At 37.5% G+C, this 14,641-nt stretch overlaps 1 long non-coding RNA gene across 1 annotated transcript in view; it reads right to left on the bottom strand.

The window, feature by feature from the left end:
- LOC107974628 (uncharacterized) overlaps positions 1–13,906 on the bottom strand; it is a 194,422-nt gene extending 180,516 nt beyond the window's left edge. The window contains exons 1-2 of the long non-coding RNA XR_008547923.2: positions 13,157–13,906; positions 8,464–8,569 (exon numbers count right to left, since the gene is read on the bottom strand). This is a non-coding gene — a long non-coding RNA (uncharacterized LOC107974628). The remainder of the gene's footprint in view (positions 1–8,463; positions 8,570–13,156) is intronic.
- Positions 13,907–14,641: the final 735 nt, after the last annotated feature.

Below are 14,641 nucleotides of genomic sequence, written 5' to 3'. Positions count from 1 at the left end.
CTGTCACGTATGATCTCTTCCAGCAGTGTTTTGTAGTTTTCTTTATAGAGAGCTTTCACCTCCTTGGTTAAGTATTTTCCTAGTTTGTGTGTGTGTGTGTTGTTGTTGTTGCAGCTGTTGTAAGAGGGATTGAGTTCTTGATTTGATTCTCAGCTTGGTTGTTGTTGATGTATAGCAGTGCTACTGATTTGTGTACATTGATTTTGTAACCTGAGATTTTACTGAATTCTTTAATGATATCTAGGAACCTTTTGAAGGAGTCTTTAGGGTTTACTAAGTGTACAATCATATCATCAGTGAACAGCGACAGTTTGACTTCCCCTTTTCCAATCTGGATGCTCTTTATTTCTTTCTCTTGCCTGATTGCTCTGTCTGGGACTTCCAGTACCGTGTTGGATAGAAGTAGTGAAAATGGGGAGCTTTGTCTTGTTCCAGTTCTCAGGGGGAATGTTTTCAGGCTTTCCCCATTCAGTGTGATGTTGGCTGTGTGTTTGTCATATGTAGCTTTTATTATTTTGAAGTAGGTCCCTTCTATGCTTATTATGTTGAGGGTTTTTATCATAAAGGGATGATGGGCCAGGCGCGGTGGCTCACGCCTGTAATCCCAGCACTTTGGAAGGCCGAGGAGGGCGGATCACAAGCTCAGGAGATCGAGACCATCCTGGCTAACATGGTGAAACCCTGTCTCCACTAAAAATACAAAAAATTAGCCAGGCGTGGTGGCGGGTGTCTGTAGTCCCAGCTACTCGGGAGGCTGAGGCAGGAGAATGGTGTGAACCCGGGAGGAGGAGCTTGCAGTGAGCCGAGATCGCGCCACTGCACTCCAGCCTGGGTGACAGAGCGAGATTCCGCCTTAAAAAAAAAAAAAAAAAAAAGATGATGGATTTTATCAAATGCTTTTTCTGCGTCTATTGAGATGATTATATGGTTTTTGTTTTTAATTCTGTTAATGTGGCATATCAACATTTATTGACTTGTGTATGTTAAACCATCCCTCCATCCCTGGGATAAAACCCACTTGATCATGATGTATTATCTTTTTGATGTGCTGTTCGATTCTGTTCACTAGTATTTTATTGACGATTTTTGCATCTATCTTCATCAGGGATATTGGTCTGCAGCTTTCGTTTTTGGTTATATTATGACCTCATTTAACCTTAATTACCTCTTTAAAGTCCCTATTTCCACATACAGTCACATTCAAAGCTATTGCAGGTTAGAGTTGTAACCTATGGATTTTGGCAGGGTGGGAGGAATTCAGTCTATAGTACTCTTAATTCTTCTCCCTCCTGCAATGTTGTCAAGAAGTTAATGGACACTGAAAGAGACAGCAGGAAGTAAGAGTGAGATGGAAATTCAAAAGTTTGATAACCTAATCAACATCTAGATATACTGACATATATTGTATAATAAAACAGGAGGCATTCCCATAAAAAGTAGTAATAGGGGCTAGGGAGACAGTAGGGGATGAACTTTTGTCCAAACCCAATTGAATATTTTTTTCCCTCTAAGTCCATATCTATTTCTGCATCTATTTTTATAGATCAAATATCAGAAATCTGACTGATATGCCTAGGCTGGAAGAATAATTGGAAAATATATTAATTCCTTTATTGTGTACTTTGTTCAGTAACTACTCATTTAGCTAAGAGATTGTAATATAGTTGTTACAATGGTATCTAAGAGTTTTTTAATTTCATAAACACATTTGAATTACACAATTCTGTCTTTTTCAACAGTGGGCCAAACTTAGCCACCAAATTTCTGTGCAAACTGTCCTAATTAGGGCACATATATTGTCATTGTTTATGAATTTTCTGGATACAAAGCTATAAAATCTTATTTTAAAAAAGTTCTGTACTCAAAATGGATTACAGACTTAAATATATGACTGAAAGCTATGAAACTATTAGAAGAAGACATAGGATAAATGTTTCATGACATCATTCTGGACAAAGACTTTATGGATAAAACCTCAAAAGCCAAGGCAGTAAAAGCAAAAATAGACTAATGTAATTACATCATACTGAAAAGTTTCTACACAGCAAAGAAAATAATCAACAGAATGTAGAGACAACTTACCTAATTGGAAAGAATAATTGCAAACTACACATCTGATAAGAGGTTAATGTCAAGAATTTATAAGGTACTCAATTCAATAGCAAAACAACAACAAAAAATAATCTGATTAAAAAATGGGCAAACTACCTCAATAGACATTTCCAAAAGAAGACATACAAATGGCCAACAAATATATTTTAAAATGCTCAACATCACTAATCATCAGGGAAAAGCAAATTAAAACCACAATGAGATACACCTTCCTCCAGTTAGAATGGCTATTATCAAAAAGACAAAAGATAACAAGTGTTGGCAAAAATGTGGAGAAAAAGAGACCCTTACATAGTGTTGGTAGAAATGTAAATTAGTGCAGCCATTGTAGAAAACAATATGCAGGTTTCTCAAAAAATTAAAAATAAAACCACCATATGATCCAGAAACCCCACTACTGGGTATATATCCAAAGGAAATGAAGTCAGTACATTAAAGAGATATCTGCATTCTGGTGTTTATTGCAGCATTATTTACAATAGTGAAGATACTGAATCAACCAAAATACTCAACAACAATTAAATGCAAAAATAAAATATGAAATATTTATACAAAAGAATATTATTCAGCAATTAAAAAAAAGAAAATCCTGTCATTTTTAAGAACATAGATGAACCTGGAAGACATTTGGTAAATGAAGTAAGCCAGACACAGAAAGACAAATTCCACATGATCTCAATCATGTGACATCTAAAAAAGTTACTCGTAGAAGTAGAGTGGAATAGTGGTGACCAGAGGCTGGGGAGACAAGGTAAGATGAAAGGAACAGGAAAAGTTAGTCAGTGGAGAAATAAATTCTGATGTTCTGTTGCACAGCAGGCTGACTATAGCTAGCCATAATGTATTGCATATTTCAAAATAGCTAGAAGAGATGATTTTGAATGTTCTCACCACAAAGAAATGATAAATATTTGAGGTTAATTGCCCTGATTTGATCATTATGTATACATGTATCAAAGCATTAAATTGTACCTCATAAATATGTAAAGTTATTATATGCCAATTACAATAATATGAAACTTTAAAAAAGAGAAGATGACACACAGAGATGCGGGGAGAAAGCCATATGAAGAAAAAAATTACATTTCTTTCACCTAAATTCAGTAATTTGTTATCAGTTTGGCACACTTGTTCTATCTGTCTCTCACCACACAAGTACATGAACACATGCGCACACACACACACACACACACACACACATTTTTTCCTGAACCATCTGAAAAATCAGTTGCCAGTATCATGATACCCCTAAGTATCATGGGGTACCCCTAAGTACCTCAACAGTCTCCTATTAGCAACAATACAATTACCACACCCAAAGAAATTTAAAATTAAACAAATAATGTCATCTAGCATAGAGCTCATATTTAAATATCCCAAATTATCCTCAAAATGTTATTTATAGCTTTCTTTTTTTTTTTTTTACTTTAATCCAAGATCCAATCAAGGTTTATCCTTGGTGGCCTGTCAGTGAGCTAGGGGGAAGCATGGCCAATAGTTCCCTTGCGAAAAATGGGCTGTACCCTACCTTGACTTCCTAAGGAACCAGGGGTCCCAGGTCTCCGTGTAGGGAACTAGCATTTCTCATCACTTCTAAAAACAGCTAGCACTGATGCTCAGACTTGGCACTGATAGGAAAATTATTACCTCTCAGTCCCCCAACTAACACTGTCTTGGCCACAAAAGCCACAGAAGGGCAGGGTCTATCAGCTGGTACACAGCCAAACAGGGCCATCAACTGTTCTCTGGCCCAAACATACCCTCCACAGGCTGCAAGAAACTCAAGGAACTTTGCACTTGACTTCCCTGCCTATGAGTTCCAGCCTTCCCTAAGTGCCTCCACAGCATTCACCCAGAGCCTTCTACATGACACACCTCCACTAGACTGAATTCACTGATAGCAGTCGTGGGGGATTTTCCCTGTTCATCTTCATATTGAGCCTAGTACAGTGCCTGACATACAATGGGCCCCTGATGGACATTTGCTGAATGAGAAAATTACAAATGAAAATATACACATTTATTGTCTTCCAAATGACTCTATGAAGTGGTGTTCCTGCCAGTAACAACAGTGTACATATATAGGTATTTAAGAATTTTCATATATTACAAATATGCAGTTTTAACACCAGTGAATGTTTTCCATTCCAGCTCGCAGGGAATAAAATGCCAGTGTGTTTTCACTGCCTTCTTGCATATGTTGGTAGTAAAATATTCACGACTTGGAGAATTATGCAGTGTGTTTTCAACAGCAGCTTTTGAAAGCCACTTTTTCCATTAAAACTGTCAGTTTGGTAATATAGCCATGATTTCAAAGCAAAGGAGCATTATGGCGCAAATCAAAGATAGATTACATATTTTATGTTTACATATTCTAGGACCTTCACGGTGTAAAGTTGTCGATTTTTTTTAGACTTTATGTAAGTCTCATCCATTTTGGAATTGGAATGCATCACCTTTATTATGAACCAAATAAAACCAGTGTATAATATATGTGGCATTGCTAGGTATTATACCTGCTCTATTCACTAGTAACTCCCAGGGAAAAGAATGGCAATGAGAACTGGAACAAGCCCTTCCCTGTTGCTTTATTTTTTAGCAAGTGGACCCCTGTGTATCTTCTAGCTTCCTTACATTTTGGAAAGATATGCAGATATCCCCAAAATGTCTGTAATTACAGCTAACTGCTAATCAAATAAAACAACTAACAAATTTATAACCAAGGGACCTTAAAAGTGAGAGGAAGCTCTAATGCTATTTTTTTAATTAAGAAAAAATACGCTAATATCTCCGACAATTATCTGCAATAGAAAACTATTATGGAGTTTGTGGTGAGAGGAAGGAAGAATTGCTTGGCAATAAGACAGTTTGTATCCTAATTACAGGTTTCAAAGCATACTTGGGCATGCTCAGTTCTCAGTGTAAAAAATAAGAGGAATTAAAGCTCTTAAAATAATAGTATTTGTCCATAAGTGGTGAGATTATTCAGTAACACATGTAAGTGACAAGATGATAGCCTGTTTAAATACAGTTAGATAATATGCTTTGGAGATTTCCATCTTTAGCAATACGGTGGCAAATGAGGGCTGTATAAATTAAACTGATATTGAAACAGTCCTGTAGATTCAAATTATATGAGAACTACTTTATTTTAAGTATTCCCTCTGGTTGCCACATCACCATATGGGGAAAAAATGAACTAAAGAAATGGAGAAAACCAGGTGTCATCCTGATTAAGAATGTGGGCTCTGGAATCACACAGCCTGAGTTCAAATCCTGGTACTGCCACTCACAGCTCCTTAAAATTAGGCAATTAGCCTATCTGTGCCCTGTTATCCTTATCTCTATGTAGGAATAACAAATACTTAGTCTGGCTACACCAATAGAAGGTGAAAGAGTTAGCCACTTACTTTCCAGCTAGGATATAATGCTGTCCATATGGAATCATTACGGCTAGTGAGATATATCTCTGGTAGGAGACACTAAGAAACCCTTTGCTGCCTCTAGAAGAGACAGAGGTAGATAGCTCTACCTCTTTATCTTCTTGCTTTGAATGCAGAAGAGATGTCTTAAATTGTGGCAATCATTTTGCAATTTGAGGGAAACGCCTGGAGAATCCCAAATATACTGGCCCTGACATCACTGAGACACAGAGTAACTATCCATAATTGCCTATCTCAAAACTTCTTTTTATGTTAAAAAAAAAAGCACCTATGTTTAATTTATTCTGCTATTCTAAGTTGAGCTCTCAGTTACTTGCAGCTGTAAGCATTTCTAACTGATACAATGAGATTAGTAATAGGACCTATTCCACAGAGTTTTTTATGAAGGTTAAATAAGATAACTCACAAAGAGCACTTAGCACGGTGCCCAACACATAGGGAGAATGGAGTAAACTACTATTAGCTGGTTGTGGTAGCAGCAGTAGCAGTGTCTTCATTATTATTATTATATTTTAAAACCTGCTGGGAAAAAGAATACACTTCCAAGAGGATATCTCTATGTGTACTGCCTTTTGAGTACAGCTATTCAAGGATTCAGGCATTCTTCAGGCTTAATTGGCTCCGAAGAGAATCTAGTACCCAAAAGAACTAAAGTGGCTGCCAAAGGGGCATTGCCTGCAACCATGGGTTACCTAAGGCATTGAAGAATTTGGGTTGGCACTAAAATCCATTGCAGAAGAAAGAAAAATAAGGTAAGGCAGAGCATAGCAATGTGGAGTTTTAAGAAATTTAGTTTATATAAAATATGGAGTTAAAGATTATGAAAATAAAATGCATATATTAAGAACAAGACAAATCAAATGCAATTATATATCAAGCAGAAAATGACATGTAATTTATTTTATTTTTAAAAGTGATTGATTGTATTTTAGAAAGTTACTTGTTCAGTAATTATTAATTAAAGAACGTTCATCTTCCTCTCACCTTAGTGTTAAAAAAAGATAAATATTTGCTTCTTTACCACCACAAATGTAATGCCATGGTCCTGCCCACACAGTCCCATAATAACCGCTTCTGTTTTAAGTGTCCTGTACCAGTCTTTGCCACCAACTGGCAAGATACTAGATATAGATTTATTTCTAAATGCTTACAGTCAAGTTGATAATGTACAGTGTGAAATAAACAATATTATGTAATTCCCTAATTTATTGAGCTGGCCTTTCTGAAGCAGAATAGACCTACTTCCTGTCTTCTGGGTAAACACTGTGCAATTCAAAGCTCTGTGCCACACTGGCCCATTAGAGCTATCCCAATCTGCTGGCAGCACAACCATAACTAACACAGTGCCCCTTTTTCCTCCCTTCTTATTCATAGTGATGTAAGGATGAATTGTTAGCTTTAACTTTGAGCTTCCTGGCATTGGTCCATTTGTATCACCACCCTGGCGTTATTTAAGCACAGTGTGCTTCATATTTATGAGCTTACAAAATTTCTGGTCTCCTGCTTCTACCATTCTTAAGAACCATCAAGGGAAAAGGGTGTGACCATAAAAGCCAGTGTGTAACAAACCTCATTCAAATGCAGGCAGTGTATTGGGAACCTTAATTCTATTAGAGCATGGACAATGAATGTATTTGTGTTAGTTACTTTCCCACTTTGAGGTTAAACAAACCAGTGAATGGGACTCCGGGTGGCAGCAGAATGAGATACTACATTGGATGACGCAGGCAGACAAATGCCAGGGAGCATTTTAAAAAACAAGAAGTCTCTTTCCTGCCTTCCCATGACTTTTCAGCAATTTGGATTCTGTAAATGGAAATGAATAGCTCCAGTCCTCCAATATCTTCATTCAGCAGTTCGGTTCCGAGGTTCACGTGATGCATTTATCTTTGTGGCTGCTTCTAAGAAAATGTACCCCATTCAAAGAAGGTCTGAATTAACCTCAGTAAGTGTGTTCTGTCTACTCTTAAACTGATATCCCTTCCTGAATAAGGCCCTAATTTGCAATAGTTGCCAGACTGAATAACTTGCTGCAAACCTACCAATGCCACCACAAGACTTGTTTCCCACCAATGTGATTAACTGAATACAGTTGTGTTTAAAACACCATGTGCGCACACACACACACATGCACACATAAGCACACATGCATGCCACACCTTTGATAATCGTGTAGGCTCCCACTCAAGTCCTCCATTGCAGCACCCATCTCCTGTTAATAAGCAGCACTGATTCTGAGCAGGGGGAAAGGGGCTGCCACAAGCTGCCTCTACCACCTGCCCAAAGCCTTCACCTTACACACAGTTACTTAATACCACAGGTATCCAACATGATTTTTAAGTAAAACTGGAGGAATATGAACTCAACTTGCTTATTGTTCTGAAGATTAACATCTTTAGGTAGAGCATCTGATATAAGATAGGAAGACAAATACTAACGGGGCACTAGAAATGTGGGCAGCATTGCTTAACACACTCCATCATCAGCATCCTGCATTGTGGGCCTGAAGCTATGTTGACTTCAGTAAGCATCATTTAACAAGCATGAGAAAAGCACTAAGAATTAAACCCTTCCAAATCAGGCAGGTGTTGACTGGTCAGACTACATACTGACAAGAGCAATATGAATAAACAGGTTAAATATGGATAACACGACATATGATTCTCCATGTGTCAGGGTTTAGAAAGCAATCCCTCAAGTCCAGTAGGAATTTCTAAAGACAAAATAGTCTACCTCTTGCTTCAGGAACCTCCCACCCAATACAAAGGGGTACTCATTGTTTTCTTACAATCTCACTGAAGAAGGGGAATATAATACAAATAATCTTTTATTAGTCCATTTCCACACTGCTATAAAGAAATACCCCAAACTGAGTAATTTATAAAGGAAAGAAGTTTAATTGACTCACCGTTCCACATGGCTGAGGAGGCCTCAGGAAACTTACAGTCATGACAGAAGGGGAAGCAAGCACCTTCTTCACAAGTTGGCAGGAAAGAAAGCTTCTGAAGTAGGAACTGTCAAACATTTATAAAACCATCAGATCTCATGAGAACTCATTCACTCTCATGAGAGTAGCATAGGGGAAACTGCCTCCATGATCCAATTACCTCCCTCCCTTGACACATGGGAATTACAGTTTGAGATGAGATTTGGTTGGGGACACAGAGCCAAATCATATCAACCCTGACTGCCTTTTAGAGTAAAATTATTAAAGTGTTTTTTCTAAGACTCTTGGCCCTCACTTATTCTTACCTGGTTGGCATTCAATAAATATTTATGGTATTTCTAAAGTTTCAAAAAGTTCAGTAGCTATTTACATTAATAAAGCTCATTTTCTAAGGAAAGAAAAATTAACTATTTAGGTATCGTCACAGTTCAAGTCAAATTTTTACCCTTCAAGTTTACTAATTACATAAATATTATGAGGATAAAGAGAAAACACCAATTGAAATTTGTCTACAGATAGTCCCATGGAAATTCTTGCCACTTGTTTTTACCAATAACAAGTGTTTTTACCACTTGTTTTTTCAAAAACTTGAACAAATGCATCATTTTCTCAACAGGCCTAAAAGAAATAAATATAAAAGTGAGGCAAGAAAACTGGGCATAGGTATGAAAATATATCTCTCAAGAAATAATACAGCCCTTGGTTTCATGTCAAACCTTAGGATTCCTAGTATTTTATCATTTTTTTCAGTTTCTAAGGACTGTAGCAATAGAATGTTTGCTATGAGATCAATGAGTAGAAGAAACAGTGTAATGAGCTAGCTAGTAATTTTTAATCACATAGATTCAAGCTTAAAAATGAACTATGAGACACATGATAATTAAGATTGATTTAAAGTTTGTCATTCAATCCAGTTACTTTTAATAAGTTAGAAATGTATTTAGCAATAAACCCCACCAGGACAGACAATAAGATGACCCAAGTTGGTACTATTTTTCTTAAGTGAGTAAAGACCAGAGCTACAGAAGCCAGTGAACAAGAGCTGCATGACTCTTACTTAAAACACATCTTTGTCTGAAACATCCAGTGGGTTAAAACAACTGAGTTCTCCGGCTTCTGGCCTTGACCTATCAATCCAAGCCACAAACTTTTCCAGAAATGCTAACAAATATAAATCCACATTTGTATAATGGTGGACAATATAGAAACAAAAGTATTTAAACCAAGTTTAAACTAAAGCAGCTTATACCCACTTTATCAGAAGCAGCTTATACCCACTTTTTCAGAAGGCATTAAATACAGAGTCTTTTCTACATGTCTTCTTCTACCTCCCACCTCAAAGAGAGCTGTTCTTCCAGACAGAAAGATCATATAATGTTCAGCTGCTGTCTATCTTCTAATTGCCAGTTTTACTACTGAGAATTTGGAGCCTATATCACAATTCTTCTGTGTCAGTGAATTAAAACTAGATGCCAATGCTTTCTCAGTATGACATATTTCTCTTACAGTTAGATTAATAAATTTAAATTTTAATGTCCTTTGGGACTGAGAGTGTATTTAGGCATCTCTCTTTTCATGATATGTCACAATAAAAACATGTACATTCAAGAAACTAATAATTTTTCATTACGATAGAAGTCCTAAACAATAAAATCTTCTTACATAGCATATAGGCAGAGCATGAACAGTGACAAAGGCAGTTTTTGTTTTTCAACCAAGTCAACCAACAAAGGAAGGTCTGTACTTATCAGAATGAGAAAGTATTTTGGCCTCAGTTCCTATTTAGCCCTTGACCTCAAATGTGACTGACAAGTGGAGTGGTGATTTGGGAATGCGATCAGACACCTGTCCACTGAGGAACGGACTGAAGCCAACAGCTCATTACACAGAAAACTACTAAACAGCCATTGTAGAACAATGACTTTTCATCACCTGGGTCAGATACAAACCAATAACCTAGAGGTGAAAGGCTGTCCATCAAATTCTAGTTCCCACTTATCAGGTCCATTCAATTCCATCTATTCAGTTTTGAGGACTCTCTTCTATAGGTTTTTGCAAAAGAGGCCATGTGATTCAATAGAGTTCAGACTGTTATTATTTATGGGATGAACTGAAAGGATTATAGATTCTATCACAATTAAGTTCTCCCCTAATGAATCTGCAGGCTTTAAATAATCTTCTCAAAGTGCACATCACTTTTCTTTTCTCCTTAGATACTCTTGTGAGAAGGCACACTGGGTGATTTCAATGGTGGATACTCTCAGCCCTGAAGTGGATTTGACATGTAGACGAGGCTGTTAAGCCCAAGACTGAAGTTCACACTAGTTGCAGCGTTCCTGATGTCTGAGCATGTATTCATGAATTAGCAACACAAGTGTTTAATTTTCATGCAAGTGCTTATGTGTTTACTAAAGATTAGCATTTTAATTAGTCTATATTTTTCTCTTAGACAATTGACACGAATAGTATTTGCAGATACCTGACTAAGATGTTGCAAAGCATTAAAAAAAAAAGCATCACACAGTTTTATTTAAAAATCCTAATTAGCTAGCCATTGCTTTAGCATGAAACAAAATGACATGAAGTATAAGTTAGGTAACCACTGAATTTTTTATGGTTGGTTTAGTTTGAGGTTTTATTTTTTTACTTTATTTATTTATTGGGTTTTTTCTTCTCAATTATAGCTCTCCATAGAGTTCAGCAAAAGTCTTTTCTGTCAGATCTCTTTGTATTTAGTATTTGGGTCATGCTTGGAATATTAAGCATTTTGTCCTCCATTTTAAGTTCTTATAGTGTAACATTATGAGTGGCTTTAATTTAGCTAACTTCTGAGAGACATCAAAAGAAAATGACTGAGGTATTTCAGCTCTGTTTAAGGCTTTCTGCTACAATTGGGTAAAATCTTTATTATGAGTTTTTTTATGAAACACATGAAAAATGTAAAAGTTGTTAAAAACATAAGAATCTAGAAAGACACAGGGGCGTCACTTAAAAAGGCCCACAATAATGATTGTTGCATGAAATTTAGTCACTTAGGATTCCTCCTAAAGTCATTCCACAGATCCACATGCAGCAGTTCTGAGACAAAATGTGGTTCTCATGCGACTGCAGCAAATCAACTCACATATAACTCCACTTTCTTCCCTGTTATCAGGTCATTAAAATGGGCAGCTTTTAAAAATTCCTCTACTTTTTCATTTTTTCCAGGAACAATTTTTTCTTCTATTTCGTTCTTCATAGATATTTTTTCATTTTGTTCAATAATATTTTCCTAGTTTAACATATGTAGTCTTGTTTTGATTTACTCCTCCATACAATATTAGATTTGCACTTCCTTTCTAAATTATTTCTTGCAATTTTTCTAAAATAACATGCTTGATAATCATTACTTTATGCTTACAAATAATTTAGATGGCCTAAAATTTATGCAATGACTGCAAATGTTTAATACAAAAATATTGAGATTGAAAAAATGTATCTCTAAGTTCATCAAACATAATTTTTGCTTGATATCATCTTTTTTTCCATGCAATGGTTAATTTGAAAGAAAAGAAAAAAGAAAGATGATTTTAAAAATTACCACCACAGAGATGAGCACAGAAGTAGCCTATGATGTAAATGTCATATAGACTTTTAAAAATGTATAATCGAATCTGATCATCATCATTGGCATGGTTATGACTAGCTGTCACACACATATGTTTTATGGTGTTATATATAATCATGTGGTGTTATTATAACATGTAACATGACATCTGACAGACATTAAATGGCTCTCTGAAGAGAAGAGAGCAAGGAGACAAGAGACATCAAAATTTTCATGAAAAATAAAATAAAACAAACAAATGTAAGGGCAAATGATTAAAAAGGGAACGGTTATTATGGTCTCTCTTTTCTTTTATAGAATCACTCAGAAAATAAAGCCTCCAAATTTGGGCTCTTCAATATTATTTTTAAGCACTTAAGTGTGTAGGGAAATTTTCAACCTTTATATGCAGACCCTGGCTATTTTACAAAATATAATGACCCCCTGTTTATCTGGCACTGATAGTGAATCAGGTTTCCATACAAGTGAAAGTATTTATTATACGTGATACTTATTTTTATCTCTTCATGTTTTCAGCTATATCTATTTAATATTATCAATATTCCTTTGTCTAGTAGTCAATTTATTATTCCAATTTCAAATTCTAACAGGCTAGAAACCCAGATAACCTGACATTGAAATTATATGAGGTAATGAGGCATTATATTTGTCTTAAATATGTGAAATATAGTGTGAAGACATCTTGGCATCTGCATTTGCTTCTTAAAAGCTTTTTGGTTTGTTGTTGTTGTTGATTTTGGCTGCCTCTCTTGCTCATAGCCATATCTACCATTAGGTTTAGTAGCTGAAGGAGTGAGCTCTAGATAAAAGAGATGTTGTTACTATATTAGAGCCTTCTAATGACTCTATAGGACAAAAAGAACCAGTACAGTTAAATTCAATACATTGTATTCTGACCACTTGATCTGGTCATTTTTAATCCCAAATTAGAGTCAACCACATTATGATCCTTTTTTATGCTACATTTTTAGATAATCATTGGTTAACAACAGATTCCTATCTTAGTATTAGAAACAAAGTCTAGCTCTGATTGAGGTCAACTCTTACCTGCTGCTACGCAGTAACTTTCAAGACACTGAAGAATTGGAACATGGGGAGGAGCCAAGATGGCCAAATAGGAACAGCTCCGGTCTACAGCTCCCAGCCTGAGCAACGCAGAAGACGGGTGATTTCTGCATTTCCATCTGAGGTACCAGGTTCATCTCACTAGGGAGTGCCAGACAGTGGGCGCAGGTCAGTGGGTGCGCGCACCGTGTGCGAGCCGAAGCAGGGCGAGGCATTACCTCACTCGGGAAGCGCAAGGGGTCAGGGAGTTCCCTTTCCTAGTCAAAGAAAGGGGTGACGGAAGGCACCTGGAAACTCAGGCCACTCCCACCCGAATACTGCGTTTTTCCGACCGGCTTAAAAAACGGCGTGCCACGAGATTATATCCCGCACCTGGCTCGGAGGGTCCTACGCGCACGGAGTCTCGCTGCTTGCTAGCACAGCAGTCTGAGATCAAACTGCAAGGCGGCAGCGAGGCTGGGGGAGGGGCGCCCGCCATTGCCCCGGCTTGCTGAGGTAAACAAAGCAGCCTGGAAGCTCGAACTGGGTGGAGCCCACCACAGCTCAAGGAGGCCTGCCTGCCTCTATAGGCTCCACCTCTGGGGGCAGGGCACAGACAAACAAAAAGACAGCAGTAACCTCTGCAGACTTAAATGTCCCTGTCTGACAGCTTTGAAGAGAGCAGTGGTTCTCCCAGTACGCAGCTGGAGATCTGAGAAGGGGCAGACTGCCTCTTCAAGTGGCTGCCTGACCCCTGACCCCCGAGCAGCCTAACTAGGAGGCACCCCCCAACAGGGGCACACTGACACCTCACACGGCAGGGTACTCCAACAGACCTGCAGCTGAGGGTCCTGTCTTTTAGAAGGAAAACTAACAAACAGGACATCCACACCAAAAACCCATCTGTATATCACCATCATCAAAGACCAAAAGTAGATAAAACCACAAAGATGGGGAAAAAACAGAACAGAAAAACTGGAAACTCTAAAAAGCAGAGCGCCTCTCCTCCTCCAAAGGAACGCAGTTCCTCACCAGCAATGGAACAAAGCTGGACGGAGAATGACTATGACAAGCTGAGAGAAGAAGGCTTCAGACAATCAAATTACTCTGAGCTACGGGAGGACATTCAAACCAAAGGCAAAGAAGTTGAAAACATTGAAAAAAATTTAGAAGAATGTATAACTAGAATAACTAATACAGAGAAGTGCTTAAAGGAGCTGATGGAGCTGAAAACCAAGGCTCGAGAACTACGTGAAGAATGCAGAAGCCTCAGGAGCCGATGTGATCAACTGGAAGAAAGGGTATCACTGATGGAAGACGAAATGAATGAAATGAAGCGAGAAGGGAAGTTTAGAGAAAAAAGAATAAAAAGAAATGAGCAAAGCCTCCAAGAAATATGGGACTATGCGAAAAGACCAAATCTACGTCTGATTGGTGTACCTGAAAGTGATGGGGAGAATGGAACCAAGGTGGAAAACACTCTGCAGG

This window comes from Pan troglodytes, chromosome 4, assembly GCF_028858775.2.
Source record: "Pan troglodytes isolate AG18354 chromosome 4, NHGRI_mPanTro3-v2.0_pri, whole genome shotgun sequence".
In the NCBI taxonomy this organism is placed as follows: domain Eukaryota; kingdom Metazoa; phylum Chordata; class Mammalia; order Primates; family Hominidae; genus Pan; species Pan troglodytes.
The sequence above is the reverse complement of the archived record's forward strand: the minus strand, read 5'-3'. Positions and strand labels throughout refer to the sequence as shown.